The 23,900-nt window shown below is 33.6% G+C and overlaps 1 protein-coding gene across 1 annotated transcript in view; it reads right to left on the bottom strand.

Moving 5' to 3' along the window:
- The window catches only part of NOVA1 (NOVA alternative splicing regulator 1), a 158,737-nt gene that overhangs the window by 4,277 nt on the left and 130,560 nt on the right, over positions 1–23,900 (bottom strand). The gene's annotated exons all lie outside the window — the stretch shown is intronic.

The raw sequence follows: 23,900 nt of genomic DNA on the forward strand, positions 1-23,900 counted from the left end.
TTATTATAGTCAAGCTAATTACGAATAAAAATGCATGCCCTATAAATAATCTTTTTCTAGTCTTACCCATTTTAGATATTTCCAGTTGTTATGATAGCATCAAAATCAAATCTTTGAAAATCCAGAATACTATAAAGTTAAAAAACATTTATATTTTCCACTTATACAATATGTACATTAAAAATTGTAACACACCATATTGTATTTTGCACTGAATTGTTTTACAGCATATATAGATTTTTTAACTTCTTTAGAATTTCAAGTTCACTGACATCAAAACAAAAGATGGTCTATGGAATAAATAAAAATTATTAGGTGCTGACTTATTCTAAAGGTAACATAAAAGTATGGTATTGAAAAAACATTTAGCCCACCCATATATTAAATAATCCTATAAAACCACAAACATCTCAGTATGTGTATATACATATATACATATTTGTGTAAAGACACACACATTGAAATGTTCTTTATATATATTTATAGACATGCTCATTTTTAAGTCAGGACACCTCATAGTAATTTTAAAATGCAGTTCAAACTATTTAGCAATTTTGAGGTGCCCTTTTTTAGTTTTCCTATCAGAAAAAAAAGAAAACCATTCTTGGATTTGATTTGGTATTTGGGATCTAGATACAAAATTTATTAACTAATTGCTAAATATAAGGAATGTTCAGATTTTTGTTAAATATATATTTAATGGGGGGGAGGTTTTGTTTGTTTGGTTGGTTTGTTGTGGGGTTTTGTTTTTTTTTAATTAACACTCCAAAAATGCGAAGTTGTATAAAAACAGAGTCACCCAGGAAAACTCAATAAAACTGCAAAGCTTTTATTGCATGGCACAGCTTTCATGATTATGGTTTTGTGCCACATACTATAGAAAACATTTACCTGACTCCACTGATTTAGGACATACTAACAGCTTCTTTGGGACATTTTGACAACTGTGATTTGCCAGATCCTGCATGGTTTCATAACCAGTGTGCACAGTTCTGACCAAGTGAGGCATAAGCGCTTAGGTAAGTTCAAGAGAAGACCCCGAGAACATAAGAAGGTATGAAAATACACTCTCATAATCATATGTGTGATTGCAGAAGTAACTAGAATATTTAATTTTAGGGCAGCATTGTAGCACATGTAATATTATAGCTACCGGTGCAAAATATGAGAATCCAGGTTACTGTAATATGGCTAGGATTACTCTAAAGGATTAATGTAGTAAAATAAAATAATGGTATAATTCAGCCACAAAATTACGAAGGAAATGTTTTGTATGCAACAAGAAAGATTTTCTCAATAAGAAACTACTACTTTTCTCACTTGCCATCACAAAAGTTCATTTGGTTCACCACTAACAACTCCAGTTGTTCAACAAAATTATCTCTCTAGTCAGAGGAAAGATGAAGAATGATCTCCTCCTCCATACCCATCCACTCTCACCTTGTCCAGAAATGTTTTCCTACTTAGCCATACAAACAACATACAAATTACGATGCATTTCGGAAAATGAATCTTGCATTTGCTGGACAGATATGTTATATGTTTGTCTGCTTGTCAGATAAATAAAAATACCTTTTTCTAAATATCTACATGAGAAATATCAGATTGTGTGTTTTAACTGCCACTCTCTTAAATTGTTTTAGTATAGGAATATACCACTAATACTCTTTCAAATACAACCCCTGCCAGGGTGAATATTTTACCTATTAACATATAGGACATCTTTTAAAGACATACATGTACTAAAAAATTAGACAACATGTACAATCTATTTTATACTAAGATGGCACAGAAAACATTATATTCCAATCAAAATTCAGTTTTAACAGAACATAAATACATCTCTATGCATTTTGCTTAAAACATATGTAAAATCCTGCTCTTCCTGAAATGAATGGCAACATTTGCATTATTTTGAGATATTCAATTGTAACATTCCTGTATTTGTGACAACTGATTGAAAATCTTATTTAAAAATGGAGAAAATTACTTTAAAAAGCAAAACATATTTAGGATTTTTTTTTTATTTAGGTCATATTAATCTTGCTACCAATTTGTAATTCTCCATCTGTTTCCTGCATTCACTTGATTTTCCCTGGTTTATATATTGGAATATCAACTTTTTATGCAAACATTGGTTGTGTTCTATACTAATACGGTATCCAACATATTAGGCCACAGCCCTCTAGGTGCCAGTACAAATGAAATAATGCAAATATAAAATACATATGTATTTTTTCTTTTGAAACCTAAAATCCATAAGATCACTAAGTTACAAGGTATAAAATAATACAACAAAATTCTTCGTCTCAACTCCCATTTTACAAACAGAAATTGAAAAAGCAAAGATTATCTATTTGGTTTTGTTACCTGCACCACCACCATTTAAGTACTTAACTCCCTGTCTGTCAGTGAAATTGGACAGTGATCTTACGTTCCTTTTACAGATAAGAACTTCAGAAAGTGATTTGGATGCAGAAGTGAGAAACCTAACTACTACCCAAAATAAATGCTCTGAGCTATCCAGTAAAGGTATCTTTGACTATGCAGGAAGGTTAGGTTTCCAGGTTTGTGTGTATGCTCCTGGCTATATTGAAATTTGTGCTGCAAAAAGGAGAGTGAGTTCAAGTCCAAGAGTCCAAGAAACTGTGGTGCTTAAGAAGGGCTCACACCAGAGAGCAGTTTGTTGCCCTCAGTTCCCAACGAAGTCAGTAGAGATTTGATGAAACTGAACTTCAGAGGAGGATGCTCGGTATTTGAGGGATCTCAGCCATTATGTCCAGAGGACACAATTCAAAGTGCTTTAACTTAGCATTAGTGGCTCATATTCATCCTTGCATGCTGCAAAATCCTAGACTCTTAAAACTGTGTCAGCTAATTCCCTAATCCTTTTCCATTTATTGACAACCCACTTGCATAACACCATGCTGCACTCACCTATCACATCAGCATCGCCTACAAGTCCTCTGATTCACCAAACTGAAAGTCCTGGCTCAGTTCTGGGAGCTGAATAGCATCTACTGTGTGGAATGCCAGATGTTCAGTGACTATGCTATGCCACTTCTCATCTGCTCCATTATGCTGCAAGGAGATAATCTGCACTGAGTAGCTATGAGTGTATATCAATACACGCAAAATATCTGCATGGAAAGCAGAACCATGACCAAACCTGCACTGCTACCCACACTAACACCTCATGTCCTTATCTCCGCAATCCTCGTTCCCACTGCTCTCATGTAAACACCTCCAACTACCTAGAGCAAGGTTCCCAACCCTTTCACTTTTCTACTACCTTATTTCCTTGCTCTCCTTCTCTCTGATGACATGTGCTCTGGTTATATTCTCACTTCTCACAGTCTTTGGAGGTGGGGTGTATGGCAATCACAAACTAGCACCTTACGTGTGACCCAGCTAATACATAGTATTTACCTGGCAAAAGTAGTGGGAGGATGAAATACATACTGACTGGCTAGATAGCAAGAATTAACACTTGATGGGGCTGTTTATGCCAATTAGAGTAACTTTAGGTAAGGGGGCCAAAAAACATGGCTTTAAATTTAAAGCTTCAAATGGTGGTGTGAAACATGCCTGCATTAAATTACACCAGAAAAGAAAATGTCTCACTGATTATACAAAATAGCATAAAAACTTGGAAAAAACAAAACAAACAATTTGACAGTAGAAGCATTTAATTGCATCATCCCCTGTTTATTCCACCTCATAGAACTGTTTCTGAAGAGATTGAACAAAGACTAATGAACCAAGGAGCTTTTTAACCTGTTATTCAGCTTTCCTTTTTCCTCTTTTATTTTCACAAGTTTAATTATAACTTATGCCATGAATCTTCTGTAACAGTTGTTCTTTTTTCCGTCTATTAAATCTTTCAACTATTGGTGTAATGTTCTTTTACATTCTCCTAACAGAGAAATGTCTTTGCAAAAAAAGGTTCCATCTAATCTGATAAATTCATTCTAATCTGGCACAATTCTACATTTTAGTCTCTCTAAGGCAAATCATTGTTATTCCCTTAAAACTGTATTTAAATTACTATATTCCATTTCACCTTTTTTTCTGTCCTCATTGCTTATCAATTACTTCAAAATCTCTAAAACTCCATCTGGGCTCTGGATTCTATACCTATGAAAATTTCATGCTATTTTAGCTGCTCATTTGACTATAGGCTTGGAGTTGATGAGAAAGTATTCTGAAACCACAAGTTCCTGTAGAGAGTAGTCAATGAAGAGTAAGAGCCATCTATTATTTCTCTGTGAGGTAGGCTAAACACACTCCTACAGTAGGCTTGTATTGATGCGAGTAGTCCCATGCCATCCATCCTTAAACTGAAGTGCAGTATGATGAAAATCTGGGAGAAAAATCAGGGTCAACAAAAGACCTGATGGAAGTCTACTGGCATCAAGCAGAAAGACAACTAAGTAGATTACAGGCAAGATGATGACTGCATGCACTTGGAATTTACAGCCACGCTCCCTTGTATCAGGCAACTCCTGGAAAGTCTTTGGCTACATACCCAATCCAACCACAAGTTCAAGGCAGAGCAAGCTACCAAAAGGTCATGAGTCATCCTATGTGCACAGCAGACAGAAATACTAGGCTGGTCTGCACTTCTGTTGTTTGTTTAGGTCAGGCTCAGCCTCTGACAGTAGGCTTACACAGCAAATCTCTACTGATTGCACGTACATACCCTCAAGGAAGTTAGTGGAATGTGTCTCAGTAATTTCAATATCTCTGGATTGGGTTCCATATGTACATAGGGTGAAATATGAACTTACTTTTTCAGAGGTGTCGTGCACTGAACAAATTCCTGGTTGCTCAGTCCAAGAGTATACATTTTCTTTTTAGAGAAAATACTTAGGAGGAAAATAGACATCTTTCTAATGGTCTGTTTGATACGATTTATTTACAAAAATAAGCAAATATCCATAAAAAGAGAAGCAGTTCTTTGTAAATTTAGCTAGATCATGATGTAAATAATGTAAATAAACCTAGATAACAAATTAGTCTTCATCTTCCCTGATTATGTTTAAATTCCGTAAATGCCATTCCAATTCCAATTCTCTCTTTCTATAAAAGCATATCTACAACTGAAATATTCTGTGAACAAGTGCAATTGGATTACAGGAAGAGATTAGCTGCTACTTTGTTCCTCAACACAATGCACATTTTTTTTTTTCTAGTCACTTTTGTGCTCCTGAGATTTTATTCTCATCACAAGCAGCACATATACTTGTACTACTTCCTTCATATATGTTACCTGCAATTATTGCAAGATGAATATAATTTTGCTATTTCTCTGTGTTTCTTCTTTGTGGTATTTCTGCCCTCATAAACTACTGTTTCTTTCAAGTAAATTCAAAGTTAAATTAAACCATTGAAAAAACAATATTGCAAGTAAGAGGTCTTTCTTAAGTTAAAAGCATACCAGACTATTACAAATATAATAAATTAAAATGATAGTGCAAACAGATATTCTGAAACTTTTATTTCTATCTGCCAGTACATTGCAGCAGGAGTTTGGGCCGATTCCCACTCTACTGTTTATCACAAGGGTGTATTTTGGTCAGGTTCTCAGACCTCCCCTCAGCTGAAGCTGCATTTCTCAAGGGCATTATTTCATTTTAGTCCTAAAAACTATCATGCAATAGAAACCTAACTTCAGCTTAAATGCTTGGGAATAATTTACATTTGAAATCACGAGGCTTAGAACCAAGCTGGAGAAAGATTTACTAAAGGAAAGAATATGTAAGGTATTTTTGCACAAATTGCTGCTTTGGCTTAAATCTAGACCATTTTTCAATTAGTATTTTACATTAAACCTTGACTCTTTGGGGGACTGAAAAAAGTAGCTCCCACTTCTTTCAGTTACTACCTAATTACGCTTCTGCCCACTTTAAAGTATGAACATTAAGATTTTTCTTTCATGCTTTTAACTAAAGATGTAATTTGGAATGCAAACTTCTCACAGCAAGGAATTAGCAAATCATGTTTGAATAAACAAACAAAAAAATTCTCTGGCTTCTGCTTTAGTTGCCATTCTGTCACCACAGTGTGTGTAGGCTTTAACTCATAAATAGAAAGGCTTCTTCTTTCAAAAGCAGTTTTTACTAAATGTGTGCACATGCAAGTTGTGTATGGAGAGAGAATAATTATTAAAACAATGTTAGTTATACAGGTGGTTGATTTTATGAGATCATTTAGTCCTGAACAAAGTATTATTAAAAATTTACACACATATACATACAAAAAAAGTCATTAATAGTATCATGAGTATCCCTCATGAAAACATGATTCAAAAGTGTGGGAATGGAAGAAACCAAATCCTCCATGAACTCTCTATGATACATAGTTTTAATAACATAAAGAAGAAACTTAACTTTTAATTTTTTTTCTGTGTAACAAAAACAACATTCCATATTTTATGCATTAATGTTTCATGAGTTTCAAATTACATTTGCAGAGAAGTGTAATGTATTTTGAGTAGCTTCATTTATACTTTTCACTTTTTTATAATTAAAAAAAGAAAAAATGAGCTGGTTACATACTAAATTATACAAGAGCAAAAAATAATAGATTTTCACTCAACTGCAGAGTATGTAGTATACATAGAAAATTAGACATCTATATCGACTGTGCCATTGTTCAGATGAAACATCTTTTAAGACGACAGAAAGCAGGAATACTAACTGCTCTGGCCAGTAAAGTCTGAATGACACTTTCAGCAACAGTAGAATGTTAAACCTATTTTCTAGCTGAATTAACAATAGTTCCCCCTCCCCCTATCCAAAATCTCCCTTTTTTCTTCCCCTCATCTAATTTGTTGCATGGTGTTCTATGAATACCTGCCAATATTCCATAGAGTCAAGGATGGGTTTCACAAAAGCATGAATATTTACAGTGCTATTGAGTATAGTAATTTGGGATGCTTCTGACTGAAAGACACCATATAATTATAATGTAATTTCATTATTGGAATTGCTGAAAGGACACTTCTCAATACAAAATAATCTACAAAAAAGTAGATTATGTACATTATTTTAAAAACAAATGCGCCTCACTGATGGTATCAAGAAAACTCCCACTGTTTTGCATTAGACATGATCTAACTTACAAACTCATAAAACCCACTCCAGGTTCTAAAGTGAATTGATCTTCCTGACAGAAATTGGGGCAAAGGTGGTGTATCCCTTTTTTTATGCTTTCCCAGTCACAAAAACTATAGATGTCACTTTGGCTCCTCATGGTTATTAACTCATTGCCCAAAGAAGCATTGCACTGGTTGCTTTCCTGAAAAATCTTCAGAGAAAAGAAGGTAAGTACATAAATGACTAGAACATTTCTGCACTTCTCAAGAGAATCCTTAAAAGGCTGCATCCATTAGCTTTACATGTACTCCCCAGTAGCAGATCAGCCATAAACTTGTTCTGAATGATATGCTATATTTTAACTAGAAATCTTATTCTTGATGAAAACAATTACTGGGAGAAATCCCATGGCTGAAACATACAGGAGATCTGATAAGATGTTAATAGCAAGTCTTGGATGGCCTATAAGCACAGACACTTAGGAACCCATTTTCCACTGACTTCAAGGAGACTGAGGCTTCCAATTTTTATTTTTTTTTTTTTGGCTGTGGACCTGCAAGTCCAAGAGAAGCCTAAGAGTGTTCTTAAATATGCCTTTGACTGGAGTAGAAATTTTCCACTATTAATGCAATTTTCCATTGCATTAATATGCAATGTTAACATTACAGAACCTCACAGCTACTCAACAGTGCCCAATTTTGATTTTATAAACTTTGATAAATGTGGCTAAAGTACACAATGATATGCTTCTAAAACAAATCAATGCAGAAAATTATACGGTGTAGTTATGTCACAATTAAATTCAGAGGAAAGGACAGCCAATAGAAATGTGCAAAGGGACTTGCCGTTACTGTGTCAATGACACTTTTAATTGAAGCTGACTAGAACTTGAAAGCACAGAAAAGCTTAAAACAGGATATTAGAAATACATTGAGATATTAATCCTCTGACATTGCTGGCCAGATTACAGCATTATTTTAACAGCATACTAAACTTCATCCAAATTAATTTAGGATTTAAATCCAAATTTAAAATCAAAATAACATTTCAGCATTCCAGCTAAGAATGCTCAAAATCAGTCTCTGAAAACCACATTTTAAAATGAATCTATCTATCTATAGGACTGATAGGACAAAAGGACACCAGCAATTCTAATTTGTTTTCAGATTATCTTTGCCACAGTGGATTTCTACAAGATATGTAACACATATATTAAGCATTCATTTGGCTATTCAGAACAAAATTTAAGTTCTCAATTTTATGCCACCTGCAGGAGGCCTCTCTTTTCAAAGCTGTGGAAATAAGGTGATCCAGCAGAACCATTTCAATTCTATGGTATGAAAAAGAAGGATTTGTAAGGACCATTTAAAAAAGTCACTTTCCTTCTTGCTCAAAGCTCCTTGAGATCTTTTTGTGGGAGGTCAAAAGAGAAAGAGTTTGATGATCAGCAACAGGAACTTTATGGTTAGTTGTATCAACTGGTTTGTGATTTCCAAAGGAAGAGGGTAAAGTGCTCAGGTGATATGACAGTTGTTAGTCCCTTTCTTAAAATACGCTGTTGATTTCCATATTTTGATATTTCTACACTCACAAATATCCACCAATTTTGCTATCACAGCTATCATATTCGGATTGTTTGAAAATTGAAGTTTTAAGTGAGAAGCTGTGGGACTAAAAAAATGATAGAAATTGAAAGGAGGAGGTAAAAGAAAATGCAACTAGCTTTCACTTAGAACCTGAGACATCTTGTTATTCTGAACTGAGAAACAAGGCAGACCAAGAATACAAAAGACAGTACAGAAACAATACAGTAAAGATCAGAAGGGTATGTAAATTAACATTAAAATATCATTCCTATTTCACAAGAACTATGGCAATACAAATCACCCTTCAACATTTACTAACAGTTGTCACATAGAAATACAGCAACTTTTTAGTCATTTTCTGTTAGATATGGTGCTAAATTCTGCTAAATACATTTCAGGTTTGACTGATGGCTGATAGTAAACATTTAGATTTTAATCACTTCAGTTCATCACAGCTACTAAAAGATTTTAGAACCATGCACCAGTTGTTTCTTCTGATCCTTGCTTGGACTTTTTACATATAGGGATAGAATATTATTGCTAAGATTTAGCAGTAGGTATGAGTATATATATAGAAGTATATAGCCATTCATCACTTGTTTCTCTAATAACAATTTAAAAAATCCTACACTTTCATGAGTTTTGCTTTTTAACATTGAAGAGTTCCATCAATTCAACTTTTAACTGATCACAACAACTATTTCTTTGACAGGGAGGACACTTTTAGGAATTATACTAAGTAAGGCTGTTTTGATAGCAACTGCTTAAAAGTGGTGAAATGGAACCCCATATACTAGGAAGACAGTCTTTGTCATAAAAAATGCAGCCCAAGATGGGGTGGATGGAGAAGGAGGAGGAGGATAATTAGTGGGAAACAGATTAAAGACACAAGTGAATATACTCCACCTGCAATACACCACACCACCACCGCTGGAAAAGCACGTGGCAAAAGTAAAGGTTCAGCCAGTCAATGCTGTTAAAATACCAAACAAGAGTTTGGTATCACTGATCCATCTCAATCTCATCAGTGTTTTACTGGACACCACAGTAGATTTACTTGTTGTTTAGAAAAAGGAGGTTTTTATACTATTTTTGGTGCCTAAAACTTCTGTTATTTATCAAGCATTTCAATTTCTACCCTGCACAATAAAACCCCCATATAATTACACTTGCACATCCTTCAGCGTTTATCTAAGTTTACTTTTCCTTTACTGTACTCAGATACTATCAATATTTTTTTAATCATTACATACAGAGGATATTAGTATCTATAATAAGGTAAGTATAAATTTAGACACAGACAACTCATGAAACAGTCCACACTTCCATTGATGAGCAGTGGTCGGTGGAAGGACTTGATCTCTCAGTACATGAAAAGTGGCTCACTGGCACAGAAAACTATTATTGGTATAGAGTTTGACACTGGCACAGAAAAATATTATTGGTATAGAGTTTGACATCTAGAACTGGATTTTCAATTATGCAGGACATTTGTTTCAAAAGAACCGAACTTACAGACAGAAGGAGACAGCTAGTAATGGAAAAAAATGTACTTTCCACGACTTCTCAGGACTCTAGAAATACTGTTTTCTATGAAACAGGAAGTTAATGATAATTTTTTAAAATGCATACTTAAAGTTAGACTCCTAGATGCTTATTTAGGCATCTTAATCCAAAAAGCATGCTTGCATGTTTGGCAAACCCAACAGCCAAACCATTTACTTAGAGGATTCAAAAAATCCTAAATTCAAGCACTCATTTAAGAAACTCCTAGTGATGATATTCTTTGCCAATTTTGAGTTACGACTGCATACCCGTGTCCTTTTTCTTGAATGCATCCTTAATAATCTTGTAACGAAGAATTTGTGAATCACTGATCAGGGATATAATTACGCTGCGTAAAAACTTACTCCTTCTCATCAAAGTCCATTATGTAAACTATTCTAACATGAAAAAGAAGAGTGGAAGGTACCTTGTCAGGTCTAGGCACTAACCTGTAATGACAAAATGTTTTCCTAAGAGCAATATAAATACAAATTTTCTCATGAGTTCTTTATTTAGTAAACATCAATTTTCCTTCAGATATAAACACATAATAAGATGGTAGAGCCAAACAATTTTTTAAAAGTGGAAGATTTTAAACACTCACAACATCCAGCTAGGCACACAATTTAAAAAAAAAAAGAAAACAAGAAAAGGAAAGTCCTTCGTACCATTCCCACTGACATAAGATTTGATGCAAAAGCTTAGGGAAATGTAAATACATGAAGCCACAAACCACCTGAATATATCACTCCTATATATATTTTTATACATATATATATATACACACTTCTGTACTATACATATATACTTCTATATGTGACTCCATAACACTTTATTACTTTTAAGGAGAAACAGTCCTACTGCATTTAATATCTAGCCAACAGCTCCAGCTCAGTTAGAGAACAGAAGCTACTTATTCAGCAGTGCCTCTTTAAATAGTTTTTTCACAATTCAGCTGATTCTAAAAACAATAAGGAAAAACAAAAGGATGTCTTCCATATGGACTCATTTGATGGAAGACATGCACATATTCCTGCTCTATACAGACACAATGAATGGAGCCATCCCTTCCCCCCAGGCTCATCATGTCTTAGAATCTCACAGCTGCAATCATGTCAGATATGAGTGTGCTTATGCACAAAAACAAATGAAAGCTCTCCACATTACAAGATCATGGAATAAAAACCCCACTGTTACAGAATTATTTCAAGAGTTTCTCCAACCTTTCTTTGAAACCAAATTTCTGCTCTTAACAATATTAAGTAATGTAAATAATATACCTTTTAAATGAGATATCTTTTGTATTCAGTCTATATTTAGCTACACACATAGAGATAAGAAAAGACAGAAAAGGGCATTTTTAACCGTGTATCTTGACCTAGCCTGGCACTAGTTTTGCACATGCTCTTTATTCACAGATCACAAAATTGTAAAGGTAAAATGAAAGATAAAGCTTATAATATGATCAACTAATACGCATAAAGTAAATATGGTGGAATGATAAATTACTTGCTACATTTGTAACTGTAATGACTGTGGCAAACAACAACCAATAAAAATTATAGAAGATGAAGGTACTGTGCCTGAATGAACACCTTTGAGTTTTCATGGCCATAAAATAATAATAAATCCTAACAACCCCTTCTACATTATTTGTAATTAAAATCCTGGGGTAATTATTCTGTTTTCCATTCTTCTCAGCAAAAGAAGGAAGAAGAGACACATGTGAATTAAAATCCTTGTGGTAACCCCATTAATGTCTCAGCTCAGCGAAAATAAGAGCATATTTATTCATATTCTGACCTACAGATTGTTCTGTATAGTTTCATCGTATTTTTCAGTATAAGAATGGTGAAAAACGGCAAAAAATTTGGCTTATGCAAAATGCATCTGGTCTATCTAGATGAACTATCTAGATTAATGCTATCAAGGGCTATGGCTACCTTGCACCCCTGGCTTTGCAAAAGACGACCAGCAGCAGAGGCTTGATCCTTCCTGTATTGACTGTTGCTTAACTATTAAAAAAGAATTTTGAACAGCAAGAACTACTCAATGAAATTCTCAAGGAGGTTATCTCATAGAGATCATTTGAGAATTGTTTTCAAATGAGAAAGGAAGTAAAGGACAGTTAAAGATAAAACATTTAAATAACCATATCTCCCTAGGTCATAAAAAATAGTAATTACCAGAAACTTTTATTAGAAAAAGGACGTAGTTTCACTAATGTGTGGATGTCTTCAAACTTAATAAGCACTACTACAGGACTCTAAAGCTAACAGTCTTCTGACAAGCCAATTCAAAACCTACCTCTCAGAACCTGACGTTATGTCTCTGACATGGATCAGGGAATAGAACAAGGTAATATCAAGCTGCTGGTCTTGGGAAATATATCAATAACCCCGACTAAGTTAAGTGGCTGGCTTAGAACTTAACATTCACCCAAGTCAATTTATATGTATATATTTAATTTATATGTGTATCTACTTTCTGGCTTGCCCTTTTGTAAACTTGTAGTTATACATTTTTAACCAAGATAGCCACAAGGGAATAGTAACTACTGCTGGAAGAGAAAGAGAAAAACAATACTGGAATAAGTGGAGGTAGACTGAAATTAGCAATTATTTGAGTAAACAGAAACAAAAAGATTGATAGGTGCTAACACAGGCCAGTTATGAAAGTCAACATAGCTTATCAAAAAAAGCTATAATTACAAGAGACAATTGAAGGTACAATTGCATCCTCCTTGTTAAACATGAAGATCCTGGATTTAGATCATACCAAATTTAGCTCAGTGGGGAAAATTGTGTATATTATTAAACCACATATTTGCAAACCATATTGTCTCCATACATTTGTACACTGGGTTATATTTCTCATACAATAAGAATCTGTGGAGCCAAATTTCATTAAGGAAAACTATCTATAAATAAACAAAAAAAAATAGCAACTTTTAAGATTTAATCAAGCATTACAAAAGCTAGACACAGGCAATACTTGAATACAGATAACTTGCACATATTAACAATCTTGGCTAGATAATCAGCTGATATAAATGTTCACATGGAAAAAAATAACTCCTCATGCAAACCAAGGCTGTGGAGTACAAATGTTATATATGGCTGTGTTTACACATATACGTCACACGTTTTTATACCTATATTATATATGTGTAATTCTATGTATGCATTAACTTGGAAAAATATCTTTGGAGTCAGCATCTTCATAAATTGGATTTAAATCTCTCTTTTTAAAGATATACTGAAAAAGAATTGCATCTGACTCACCCTGATCTCAACTCCTATGCACACTATATACATATTCTTCAGCTTCCACGGATTACAATTGATTTTTGAGAAAAAAGGTTATTTTTGAGAAAAAAGATACTGACAAATACAAAAATAAAAATGAAAAAATGAAAGAGCTGTCTCAAAATGAGATAAAGGTGAGGAAACCAACAGATTTACTAACTGGTTTTGATTTCATAATACATTTGTCCCTTATTTTATTTAATGAATGTTCACTGTGAACCTTGTTACGGTAAAGACTCTTTTTAGACAGAGCTCAATAAATGCATTATAAATTATTATAAACTCAGATAGTTTACCTAAAACTGCACACAATCTGAATTATAGTTTTTATTAATATTACTATGCAATATTATGCTAACAATGAGTTTTATTTTACTATTTCAACAGTAAAAATAAGTTATATTTCAAATAAAAATATTCTTTTATTAATTTTGAAATGACAAAGTGCTCTTGGTGATGTTAAAAAGCACTAAGTTTTCTGAGCCCTCTGACATTCAAATTGACAAGTTTACACTCTTTTCTTTCATTTTTATTGATTTATTTTTCTTACCATCAAAATAAAATTCAGATAGGTCAAAAATAAAGGTTTTCTGTATTAGTAGTGTAAATAGTAGGACAATTAGTAGTATAATAAAAATTTTTTATTTCTCAAGCCACGTATTCACTTAACTTCTTGTCAGTACCATATTATATTTAGGTAATTCCATTTTGGTTTGAATAACAAGTACTGAATAGTACATAGGCTATGGCATATAATTACATTTATGAAATATCTGCTGTAATAATAACATTCAGGCATTTTACAGCTCATATTTTGTAACTAGATTCCTTAATAAAAATAAACCTAGCAGAAAGGTATCCTTATATTCAAAAATTTTTTAATAATACAACATACATGAATTATTGGCATTAGAAATTTCTAAATTAAATTATTAAATTCAGATTTCAAAACATAACTTTCATCCCATCAAAGTTTTAATCTCCCCCTTTTATTATCCTCATTCACATGTGTTCCTATTAATGTAAGGTAGGTATAACTTACAATTTACTTAGAAATTGCATGCAGTAAAGACAACCCTCAGTGTATACATACACATTGTGTACAGCCAATCAGTCTTTATTGTAAATGTTAATGTAAAGTGTAGCATTAATTATCTAATTACTTTTGACATAATTAAAGCAGGAATTTGTATAAAACAACCTCTTAAATGCTCAAATCCAGGTGAAATATAAGCTGTGAAATGTCTTTAACAAACAGCTATCTGTTATTTGCTTCTGTTTCTAAAACTGAATGTAATAATACTGGTTCTAGACAATATTTACAGTTATTTTACTAGGCATTTTAAATATATTATGATCAATAAATATTCTCCAAAGATCTGCTTATCTTTTGACTTCATTTCTTTTTTTCTGCATCACTTAATTATACATGAGCACTGGTCTGCAGAAGATCTGGAGGAACTATATTTTGCTTCAGTACTCTTTACTAAAGAACATCATTAATCACAGTTTAATCTATTTCATAAACCAGTTTTATTCTATAAAGCAGTAACACTTTAAAGAGCTTACATGGAGACTGCATTTCAGTATCTCATGGGTAGGGGGCAGCTGTTAATTTATTATCACAATTATTACAATTACTATTAAGAGAATTAGGTGGATCAAAATATTCTTACTGCATTTATGTTTTGGTTAAGTGAACAATAAAAATAACCATAAAAAGCTGAGAAGAATAGAGATCGTGTATTAGGTTACTAGAAACATGAAAGAAGAATTTACACTGTGGTAGAACTGCCAAACTGCAGGCTTTCGGAAACTTTAAAGAAATAGAAATTTAAAACATACTTTTCTAACCCCATCCAAATCACAGGTGCCAAGTTCAACTGCATGAATAATTAGTCACATAGAAGTTTATTATTGCTGAATAATGTGTGTGTGGGGGGGGGGGGGGGGGGAAGAGTCCAGAAAGAATCTGATCTCTAAGGCTGCATTTGCTGAGATGCCATTTCAGAAGGAGGGGTAAACAGAAGGCCAAACAGCCAGCAGTCACTCTGTACCCCCAGACAAATACTCTTCAAGGCTACAAACTACAAAGATTCAAATGTAAATCACTGGGAGGTAACAGACCAGTAGACTCAGCCCCTGGGCACTTCTAAGGATGCTTATTAGAGTCTATGGTCATAATCCTCCCACTGATCCACTATTTGCAAACTATGCCTCTGGATAACTGTTATTACTTGCAGGAAGTCTAATTTATTTTCAGAAGGAAAAAAAACAACCAAACAAAAAAACCCCAAACCCAAACCCAACAAGTGTGAAAATAACTACAGGCACAAAACTAGGGGAAAATACTGCTTCTGAATAAGATGCAGTTACATATTGTTTTGTCTGCAGGGTAAAGGGATTGACTGACTAGCTTAAGTCTGGGAGGCTATGGTATGGGCAAAGATCTCAACAGATGCACCCTTCTCTGGGAGAGGAAGAACCTCCCACCTCTTATTCCCTATAGTGCAATAAGTCAACCAGCTTCTTTCTACGATTTGTATACAAAGAACACTCCATTTTCACTCAAATCAGGCAGGCCCTTACTTTAATTGGTGGGTTTGTCTCACATCTATCTATGACTTCTCACCATCTGATGAATTTTCAAAGCATGCAAAAGGCAGATGATGCATCTAGCATACAGCCTGCAGGAAAGTGCAGTGCGTTGTTGCACTATCCCTACAAACAGCTTGGGAGAGTGATAATGTTTCAGATGGCACAAAGAAAATATTAACTATCATATGCCCAAAGCAGGATCTTCTAAGGCTAGGCCTAACCATGCCTCACTCAACTTACCTCTGACATGTCAGAAAAATATGGTATTGCCTTTTCTACCTTATAGTCTATGCTGTACAGGATCTGTCCTGGTGTGACAGTAAGCTCTGTAACCTCAATGTTTCTTTCCACATTCTCATACAACTCTTGATCATATAAATTCTGAACTCCCTAAGAGCTGCTAAATTAAATTCTGAATAGTTGAAAACTTAAGAGTCTAACTTTCGTGTGACTGATACAGTACACAGCAGAAAAAAGCAATAAAGTCATCCAGATTTGCATTCTGGAAATTGCTCTGACGTTCTGTTTTCTCTAGGTTGTTCAAACAGCAAAGAGCGCACAAAGTGACTCTTTGCTTGTATACCTTAGAATATGGTTGGCTTTTTCTCCCAATACTAGTTCCAAATGAAACAGTGTATCACCAAACATGAGTATTAAGGACACAAAGTCAAAGATAATCTTGGTTAGAACACAGAGTTACAGGCTACCAACTTTCACACTAGCTTACATGGGATGGAACTTGAACATGGAAATATCTGTCACTTTATAACATGCTATTTATTTTCATTTTGTATTGATAGAAGACCTATGCTTAAAACAGCTGGAACAAAGAAAATGAAAAAATTAAACACCCCTTTGCACAGGACATTTGAAGACCTTTACCATATTTTGACAGAGAAGAATGTGTATTCTCCAACTTTTATGGGTTTAATGATCCTTTTTCATAAGCAGAATGGACCTTTTCTTAGTACAAGGGCATGGACAAATGTCAAAACCTATATATCATATCTACAACTATCCTTAAATGAAAGAACAAGATCTTCAATTACCATGCGAGAGTTTTTTTTAACTCTTAAACAACTTGAAAAAGATATCCATGAGAGTCTAAAGCAAAATCCATTCAATCCAAAAAGCATTATCTTTTTACATGTTCACTCCAAAATATTTTAAAGTGAATATACCACACACAAATCATAAGTGTACAGGAAAGTGTAATGATAACTTTTATCCCAAATCTCAGCATGTTCACAGAAGTAACATTGATTTAAAAATAAATGAGATCAAAAGCAGGCTTCATTAATGTCACACTACAGTAAAACTTATACATTTTCTAAATCATCTTAGTATGTTTCCAAAATTCTACTTCTATTCATTTCCCTTAACAAGTTTTAAAACTAATGACTAAACTAAGGATTAAAACCAGTGATAGGCTAAGTCTTCATAAATGCACAACACGGGTGACCATGTAATATCTTGTTAAAAGCTCTTTCCTTATAAAGAAAAAAGAAATGAGTTTGTCCCTTTGTTTTCTCATATTTTTGTCAAGATTTTTATATACATTTTTTTTCCTCCTGATTTTTATCTATTGGGGGAAAAACAACAATAACAACAACAACAAAAGATCTAACAACCAGGCAGAGTTCAAACAAGAGGAGAAATTGATTTAAGACATTTATCCATTTTAATAGAAAAGGAACAGTAATGCTGTCTGTTACACCGAGAAAGTGTATCTTTTTGAAGAGGGGATGAAATAGGAAGCTAATGGATTCTAATTCTTTTCAGGCATAAAATCAAAACAAGATACACAAACATGGAATCACATTTTTACTTACAGGACTGCAACTGGCAGATCATTCATGACATCCTATGAATGACATACCAGTAGTATTCAGAGACTTAGCAGTGAGAAGCTACACCTTTCCCCCCGTCTCATGAATGATCCTGACAAAATTTCCCCTACATTTAAGAAAGGAACAATAAACAGTGAAACCTAAAATTGTGTGGTGGGAGAGAGGAGAAGAAAGGAAACAAGTAAATCAATATAAAGGGATATGAACACAAATAATTACCTACATAGTTGTCCAAAGAGGAAAAATTGAAACAGACAATAAGAAGGAGTAAAAAACCCAACAAACTGATTGGCATGTAAGATTTTTTTAAATTGTGATTTAAAAATCTTTACAGTATCTAAAAAAATTATAATTTAAGGAGACAATGCAAAAAAAAAGCACTGAGCTTAGATACTGCAAAATATTGGGAAAAAGTGGTCAAAGAACAAGAGAAATATAATAGAAGTAATGTATTACCCTAAGAACCAGAAAAAAAAGATGTCTACAGTTAGTCTATGGAGTATAGGTTAATTGTGCTTAGAGTTTAGCCATGAAACTAAGCATTTCAGCTGAAGAGCAGCAGGAAAGGTTACTTCTGAAACACTGGAACCTCTACTGGATTCCTCTCACTTGAACAGGGGAATAATTCTCCCTAGCTCTTTCTAGATATGTTATCTCGAACATTATTTATTACGTGCTGTCCACAGTGTGCCATAGGCGACTTGTAATCAACAAAGGAACTCTGTCTTCTTATTAAATTTAAACAAAGAGGTTACTTTATAGAGATATGAATTTACAATCGATAAAATTATCTACAAATGTGAAATGTAAGGGTTTTCTCACACTAGAAAGAGAAGTGTTTTTCTAACTAATGTAGGCACTTTCATTCAACCTTGTTACAATGCACAATGTTCAATTGAGGAGTCAAAATTATTACTGGGTAAGTCTATGACAGCAATAGCAAGACCTAAACAGAAAAGAACTCTGAATGTGAAGTTGAATAACTATTAAAACTGAAGATGAAAGTCCTTGCTGAGACTTTACCAAAAAGATATGCTATGTTGAGAAATTACATAAAGAATTTTTCTGTAGGCAGCAAAAGTATACCATAAATTTGGGGACCTTCCAGAAGAAGTCAGCAAAATACAGGGCCTATTTCTTCAACTCTATTTCCCTAAACATCACAATGAAGTTCTTACAGTTATCATATATTTCGGAACACCACTGCCACACCAAACCTGACTTCCTTCTCATGCATCTACTTGTGAATAAAAAAAAAAGTTTGATGCCATAATTAGAAGAATATATTTGTTTAATATATTAATAAATTATTATATTTGTGGTCTTCATGTATTTATAATTTTAGAATCCAGTGTACTAAATTCTGTAGTGATGGGTCCACGTGAAACATTGTCTATTAGATGAAGTCTTTTACTTTTGTGCGTGAACTCAGATATCATCTTCTGGATGTAAATAAAATGGTTGTATTTATCAATGACCAATCTGACAGGTTGAAAAAAGGTCAAATTGTTATCTCACAGAGAACTACCACAGCAAATATTCTGAACAATCAAATTAAAGTAATAACAGTTTTTTAATTCTATAGCCCCTTTTATCAGAATGCTAAATAACTTTATATTGACTTTGCTTTAAAAGACATGGTACTGAGATTTGGAAAGATCAAGTGATACATCCAGCATCAGTCACTCTGTGACAGACCTAGAAAGAAAGCAGATTTTCTCAATACCACTGTAAGAAATGACATTAAAATTAGGGAATTAAAATTAGATTAATATTGCAGTTAAAATATCAGAGACAAAATATCTTAAATAACCCTCACATCAAATTGTCAAAGGCAAATAGAGATAGTATCTTGATGGCCTACGATGGCTATCTAGTATCCTGGGATCATCATTAAAACTCACTATTTGTACTTCAAGATAATCTGTTGATAAAAACTTTATAATTTGAAGTTGAATATTACACATATTTTAAAATTCCATGTCCTAATTATAACAGAAGACTAAAGCAAAGCTTTCTTTCCTATTTCTTCTTCCACCTCCCACAACAAATTATATATTAAATATAAGCGATATGAGTTCATCAACCCTTTAAAAGCTGTCAGTATGCTTTACAGACAGCATCTATTTTCCTATCTACCTCTCCAACAGGAATGAAAAGATTATACTTCTGCATGTCATTTTACAGACAGGGATAGAACTGTTCTTTAAAGTCAGAAAGAGGGAGACCATCTACATCAATCATTACAATTTAGAGATATCAATTAATCCCCCAATCTCTAGTTATATGTGTACTATTATATCCCATTGCAAGCTATAGATTTTGCATAAAATAGAGATAATATAAGCTAAAAGTACGAATTCCTAATACCAAGATTGTAACAGCCACGTGTTTGTGCTGTACCTGCTGGGTACAGGCAGTACGAAGAAAACCGGCTCAGTCCCATCACGTAAAAAGGTTGAAAAGTATTATTTATTACAGATATTGCAGCAACCGGATGAAGTAGATATGCTCCAAAAAACTTCAAACCTTGAGGACTGAATGGACAAATCTACACCTATCCACACTCCACAAAATTTATATTACGCTATATTACATGATAAAATAAGAGTTTCAGGTGCAACAACAAAGAAGCAAAATAGAAGGTATAATTGTAAAAAATGCAAATGCCATGCGAAAAAACAGTGCATTTAAAAAAGTAAAAATAACAGAAGGTTTATATAGTAAGTTAATGACACAAAGTTTGTGATGATAAATCCTGTTACATTATTGAGCTTAAGCCTATCTAAATTATAAGGGAAGGGGAAAGGACTCCTACCCATCACTCTCCTGACTCACTTGTAAGTGGGAATGTGTGTTTTGGCCTTATATTCTCTTACAGCCAGTAGTAAAGTTCAGCAGTGGTATCAATCTCATGGAAAAAGGGAGGATTGGAGAAGGAAACATGCGAGAGTTTGAAACTGTATTTTTAGGTGTACATCACATAGACAAAAGAGAAATATAAAGCTTAGATTTATATCACTCGTGTTTCCCCTCTCAAATAATAGTAACATCAGTAAAGCAGGCAGATGAGAGTTAAAAAATAATCCTGTAAACAAAATAAAATATGTAAGCAGTTTAATTATAGAAATACTTGTCTATCTAATGTCACTTAACTGTTAAAATAAGTATTAAAACTTGTACCTTTACAAGGTACTACAGAGCAAAAGCAAGCATGTTTTATATGATGTTTATGGTGTTATTCATCACTTTTGAGATGAAATTCCCACTTGAAGTGTACTGTGGAAAAGTAAAATTGATTTCTTCCTTCTGGTAAATAAAAGTAAAGCTATATTCTGCCAGCTCCAGGGGCATCAGCAGAACAGTTTTACCACGGTAGCTATATGTCTGTCAGTGTTCTGTTATAAAAAAATCTGACAAAGTTCATGAGGGGGTAACACAGAAGCTCTTAGTCTAAAAGTACAGAAAGATTGAGTTCTTTTCAGTGATAGGCAGACAGGAAGGAGAAAAAAAAAAAAAGTTATTTGAAATGTCCCTAATTCTATTGCCTCTTTGGTTCCTACTTCCTTGGGAAGTTTGCAGTGTATGGATTTCAATGTGAACAAAGGCCCAAGGAAGTTCTATTGAAAAAATAAACAAGACATTTACAACAATAATACTGACAGATGTATATCTTCCTGGAACAAAGAACTAAAGAAAAAAACACTTCTAACACAGGTTTCTGTTGCATCCGTGGCACTTCAGTAAAATACAACATGTAACAGTTCTGAAGGAACTGTTTTCTTCCACTATATAAGACATTTTAGAGACTATCCTCTTCTTGAGAATCATAAAATGAGTAGTTTCATGAATATTGGATTTTTCAAAAAACAATTCAACAAAAGCCTAAATTGCCATACAAAGGAGTTATGATCTAATCCGAATGGAGGTAAAGTGAGTCATTAAAAGGAAGACATAATACAAGCCAGATTTCCTGTCCAGCTTCCTCTGACCTCTGTTGGCAGAACTATTTTCCTCTTGTGGTGAAAAGCGTGCCTAGAAATTGTTCTTCCCACTATGCAAGCTCTGTCAGGAGAATACAACTGACATGCTCATGCAGCGGGAAGGATCACATCATCAGGTATGCTCATCAACACACATCCTCGACAGTTCTCTAATTACAATGACTTATGGGGAGTCCTCCAACCCAGTTTAAAAATCTCACTCCAACAGCAACCCAGCATTAAGCATTGCTTAAACCTTGCTTAATCGCCTTACTAATCTTCATATAAAATACTGTCTTGTCATGATTAAACTATTATAGAAAATTGAATTATCTTAAGCCTGATATGCTACTATATCCACACAAGAGGGTGTGCTGTGAGTTTATCTTCCACTTTAACACTAAATTTCCTGACCTCTATCCAGTTAAATAAGCTCCTTCCTGTTATTCTAATATAACATCTTGTGAGAAAACCCATAACTGAATGTTTATTTTCTATTGAGAATGATCTTACACAGCCATATACCAAAACAAACATTTGTTGTTGTTCTCTAATACTCTCTTATTGGGTACTTACATGACTACTGACAGGTTTGAGATTACCGTGTTGGAACCTATTTTCGTGTGACAGCTGCAGTGCAGATACTTGTCGATACACTGGTGCTGAATGATAATCACTACTACAGTCTGGGAACAATTGCCAGCTACGTCACTTTTCACTAGAATGAACAGAAAAGCCTTAATTGCCTTATCATGTGCTTTGTGCTTCCTGCTGGAATGGCTAGAAACCACTAGGAAATACTAGGAGGGATAAAATAGTTATAAATCAGTAGGAATTTCAAGGGTTAATGATAAAAGGAGTTCCAAAAGTCACTTAAGGAACTCATTACTCTTCTTCATATATACAATTTTAATGCTATTCAAAAGAGATGCTGGTTGTTTGTATGAAAACTGAATTGAGCACAGGTTATGAAAAAAATGCATTAAAAGATGTAATGTGGGATATAAGTAGGACACAAAGCATACACTTCCCTTAGGATATTCAGCTATATCACTTGACAATATATTCATAGAACAACTTTCTATAAAAATAAGTATTTTTAGCTATTAAAAAGTTATTTAAAGTTTATACACTACACTATAATTTTGATAATTCAAAATTCATAGAACAGATGCAAAGTAGGTACTTCTCTGATGCTAACTAAACAGCATGCTCAAATAGTATTTCCTGTAAATAAAAGCAACTCTTCCTTTTTCTCCAAATAATGATCATCAGGGTATACTCATAATTTAAAAAAAAAAAAAAAAGTGGGAAAGAAGACACAGAAAAGAAAAATAGTAAGAACACTTTTAAAAAGATCTGTGTGCTCAACATTTTCAAAACCCTCTAATTAAAACACACAAAATACTAAAATAAAGAGAGAGAATAAAGGCTGAACAGAATGTTTATAAAATACCCCTAGCTGCTGGCAAATATGTTATCTTTGTCATTTAATGATGATGAAGCCAAATAACTGTTGCTGGAATGGAAGCAGGCTGATGGAGAAGGCTTTCAAATTGAAGTGAGGGATATCGCAATTTGTATTTTTCTTAGTAGTTTTTCTATCTCTACAATTTCTGTCTAAATTTCATTACTTTCTGTATTAGATGCTCCTTTCAACAGGTAGTCATGTGTTGATCAAAAATGTGATATATTGCTTTAATATGCCTGCATCTTGTTGTATGTTAAATTGTTTGTTCATACAGCCAGCAAGTTCTAAGCAGTTCACAAAATATGAGAGGATCAGTAATTAATAACAAAGTTAACTTCCAGGGGAAATTAGCTTGTTGTGAAGAAAACTTTTCTGGTATTTGATCTAATTTGTGCAAGATCTGATAGAAGCATTCAGCTAACTTGAATAAACAGACTGTGTGTTAAAAACTGTTATCAC

The sequence above is a fragment of the Ciconia boyciana genome, chromosome 6 (genome assembly GCF_034638445.1).
Source record: "Ciconia boyciana chromosome 6, ASM3463844v1, whole genome shotgun sequence".
NCBI lineage: Eukaryota > Metazoa > Chordata > Aves > Ciconiiformes > Ciconiidae > Ciconia > Ciconia boyciana.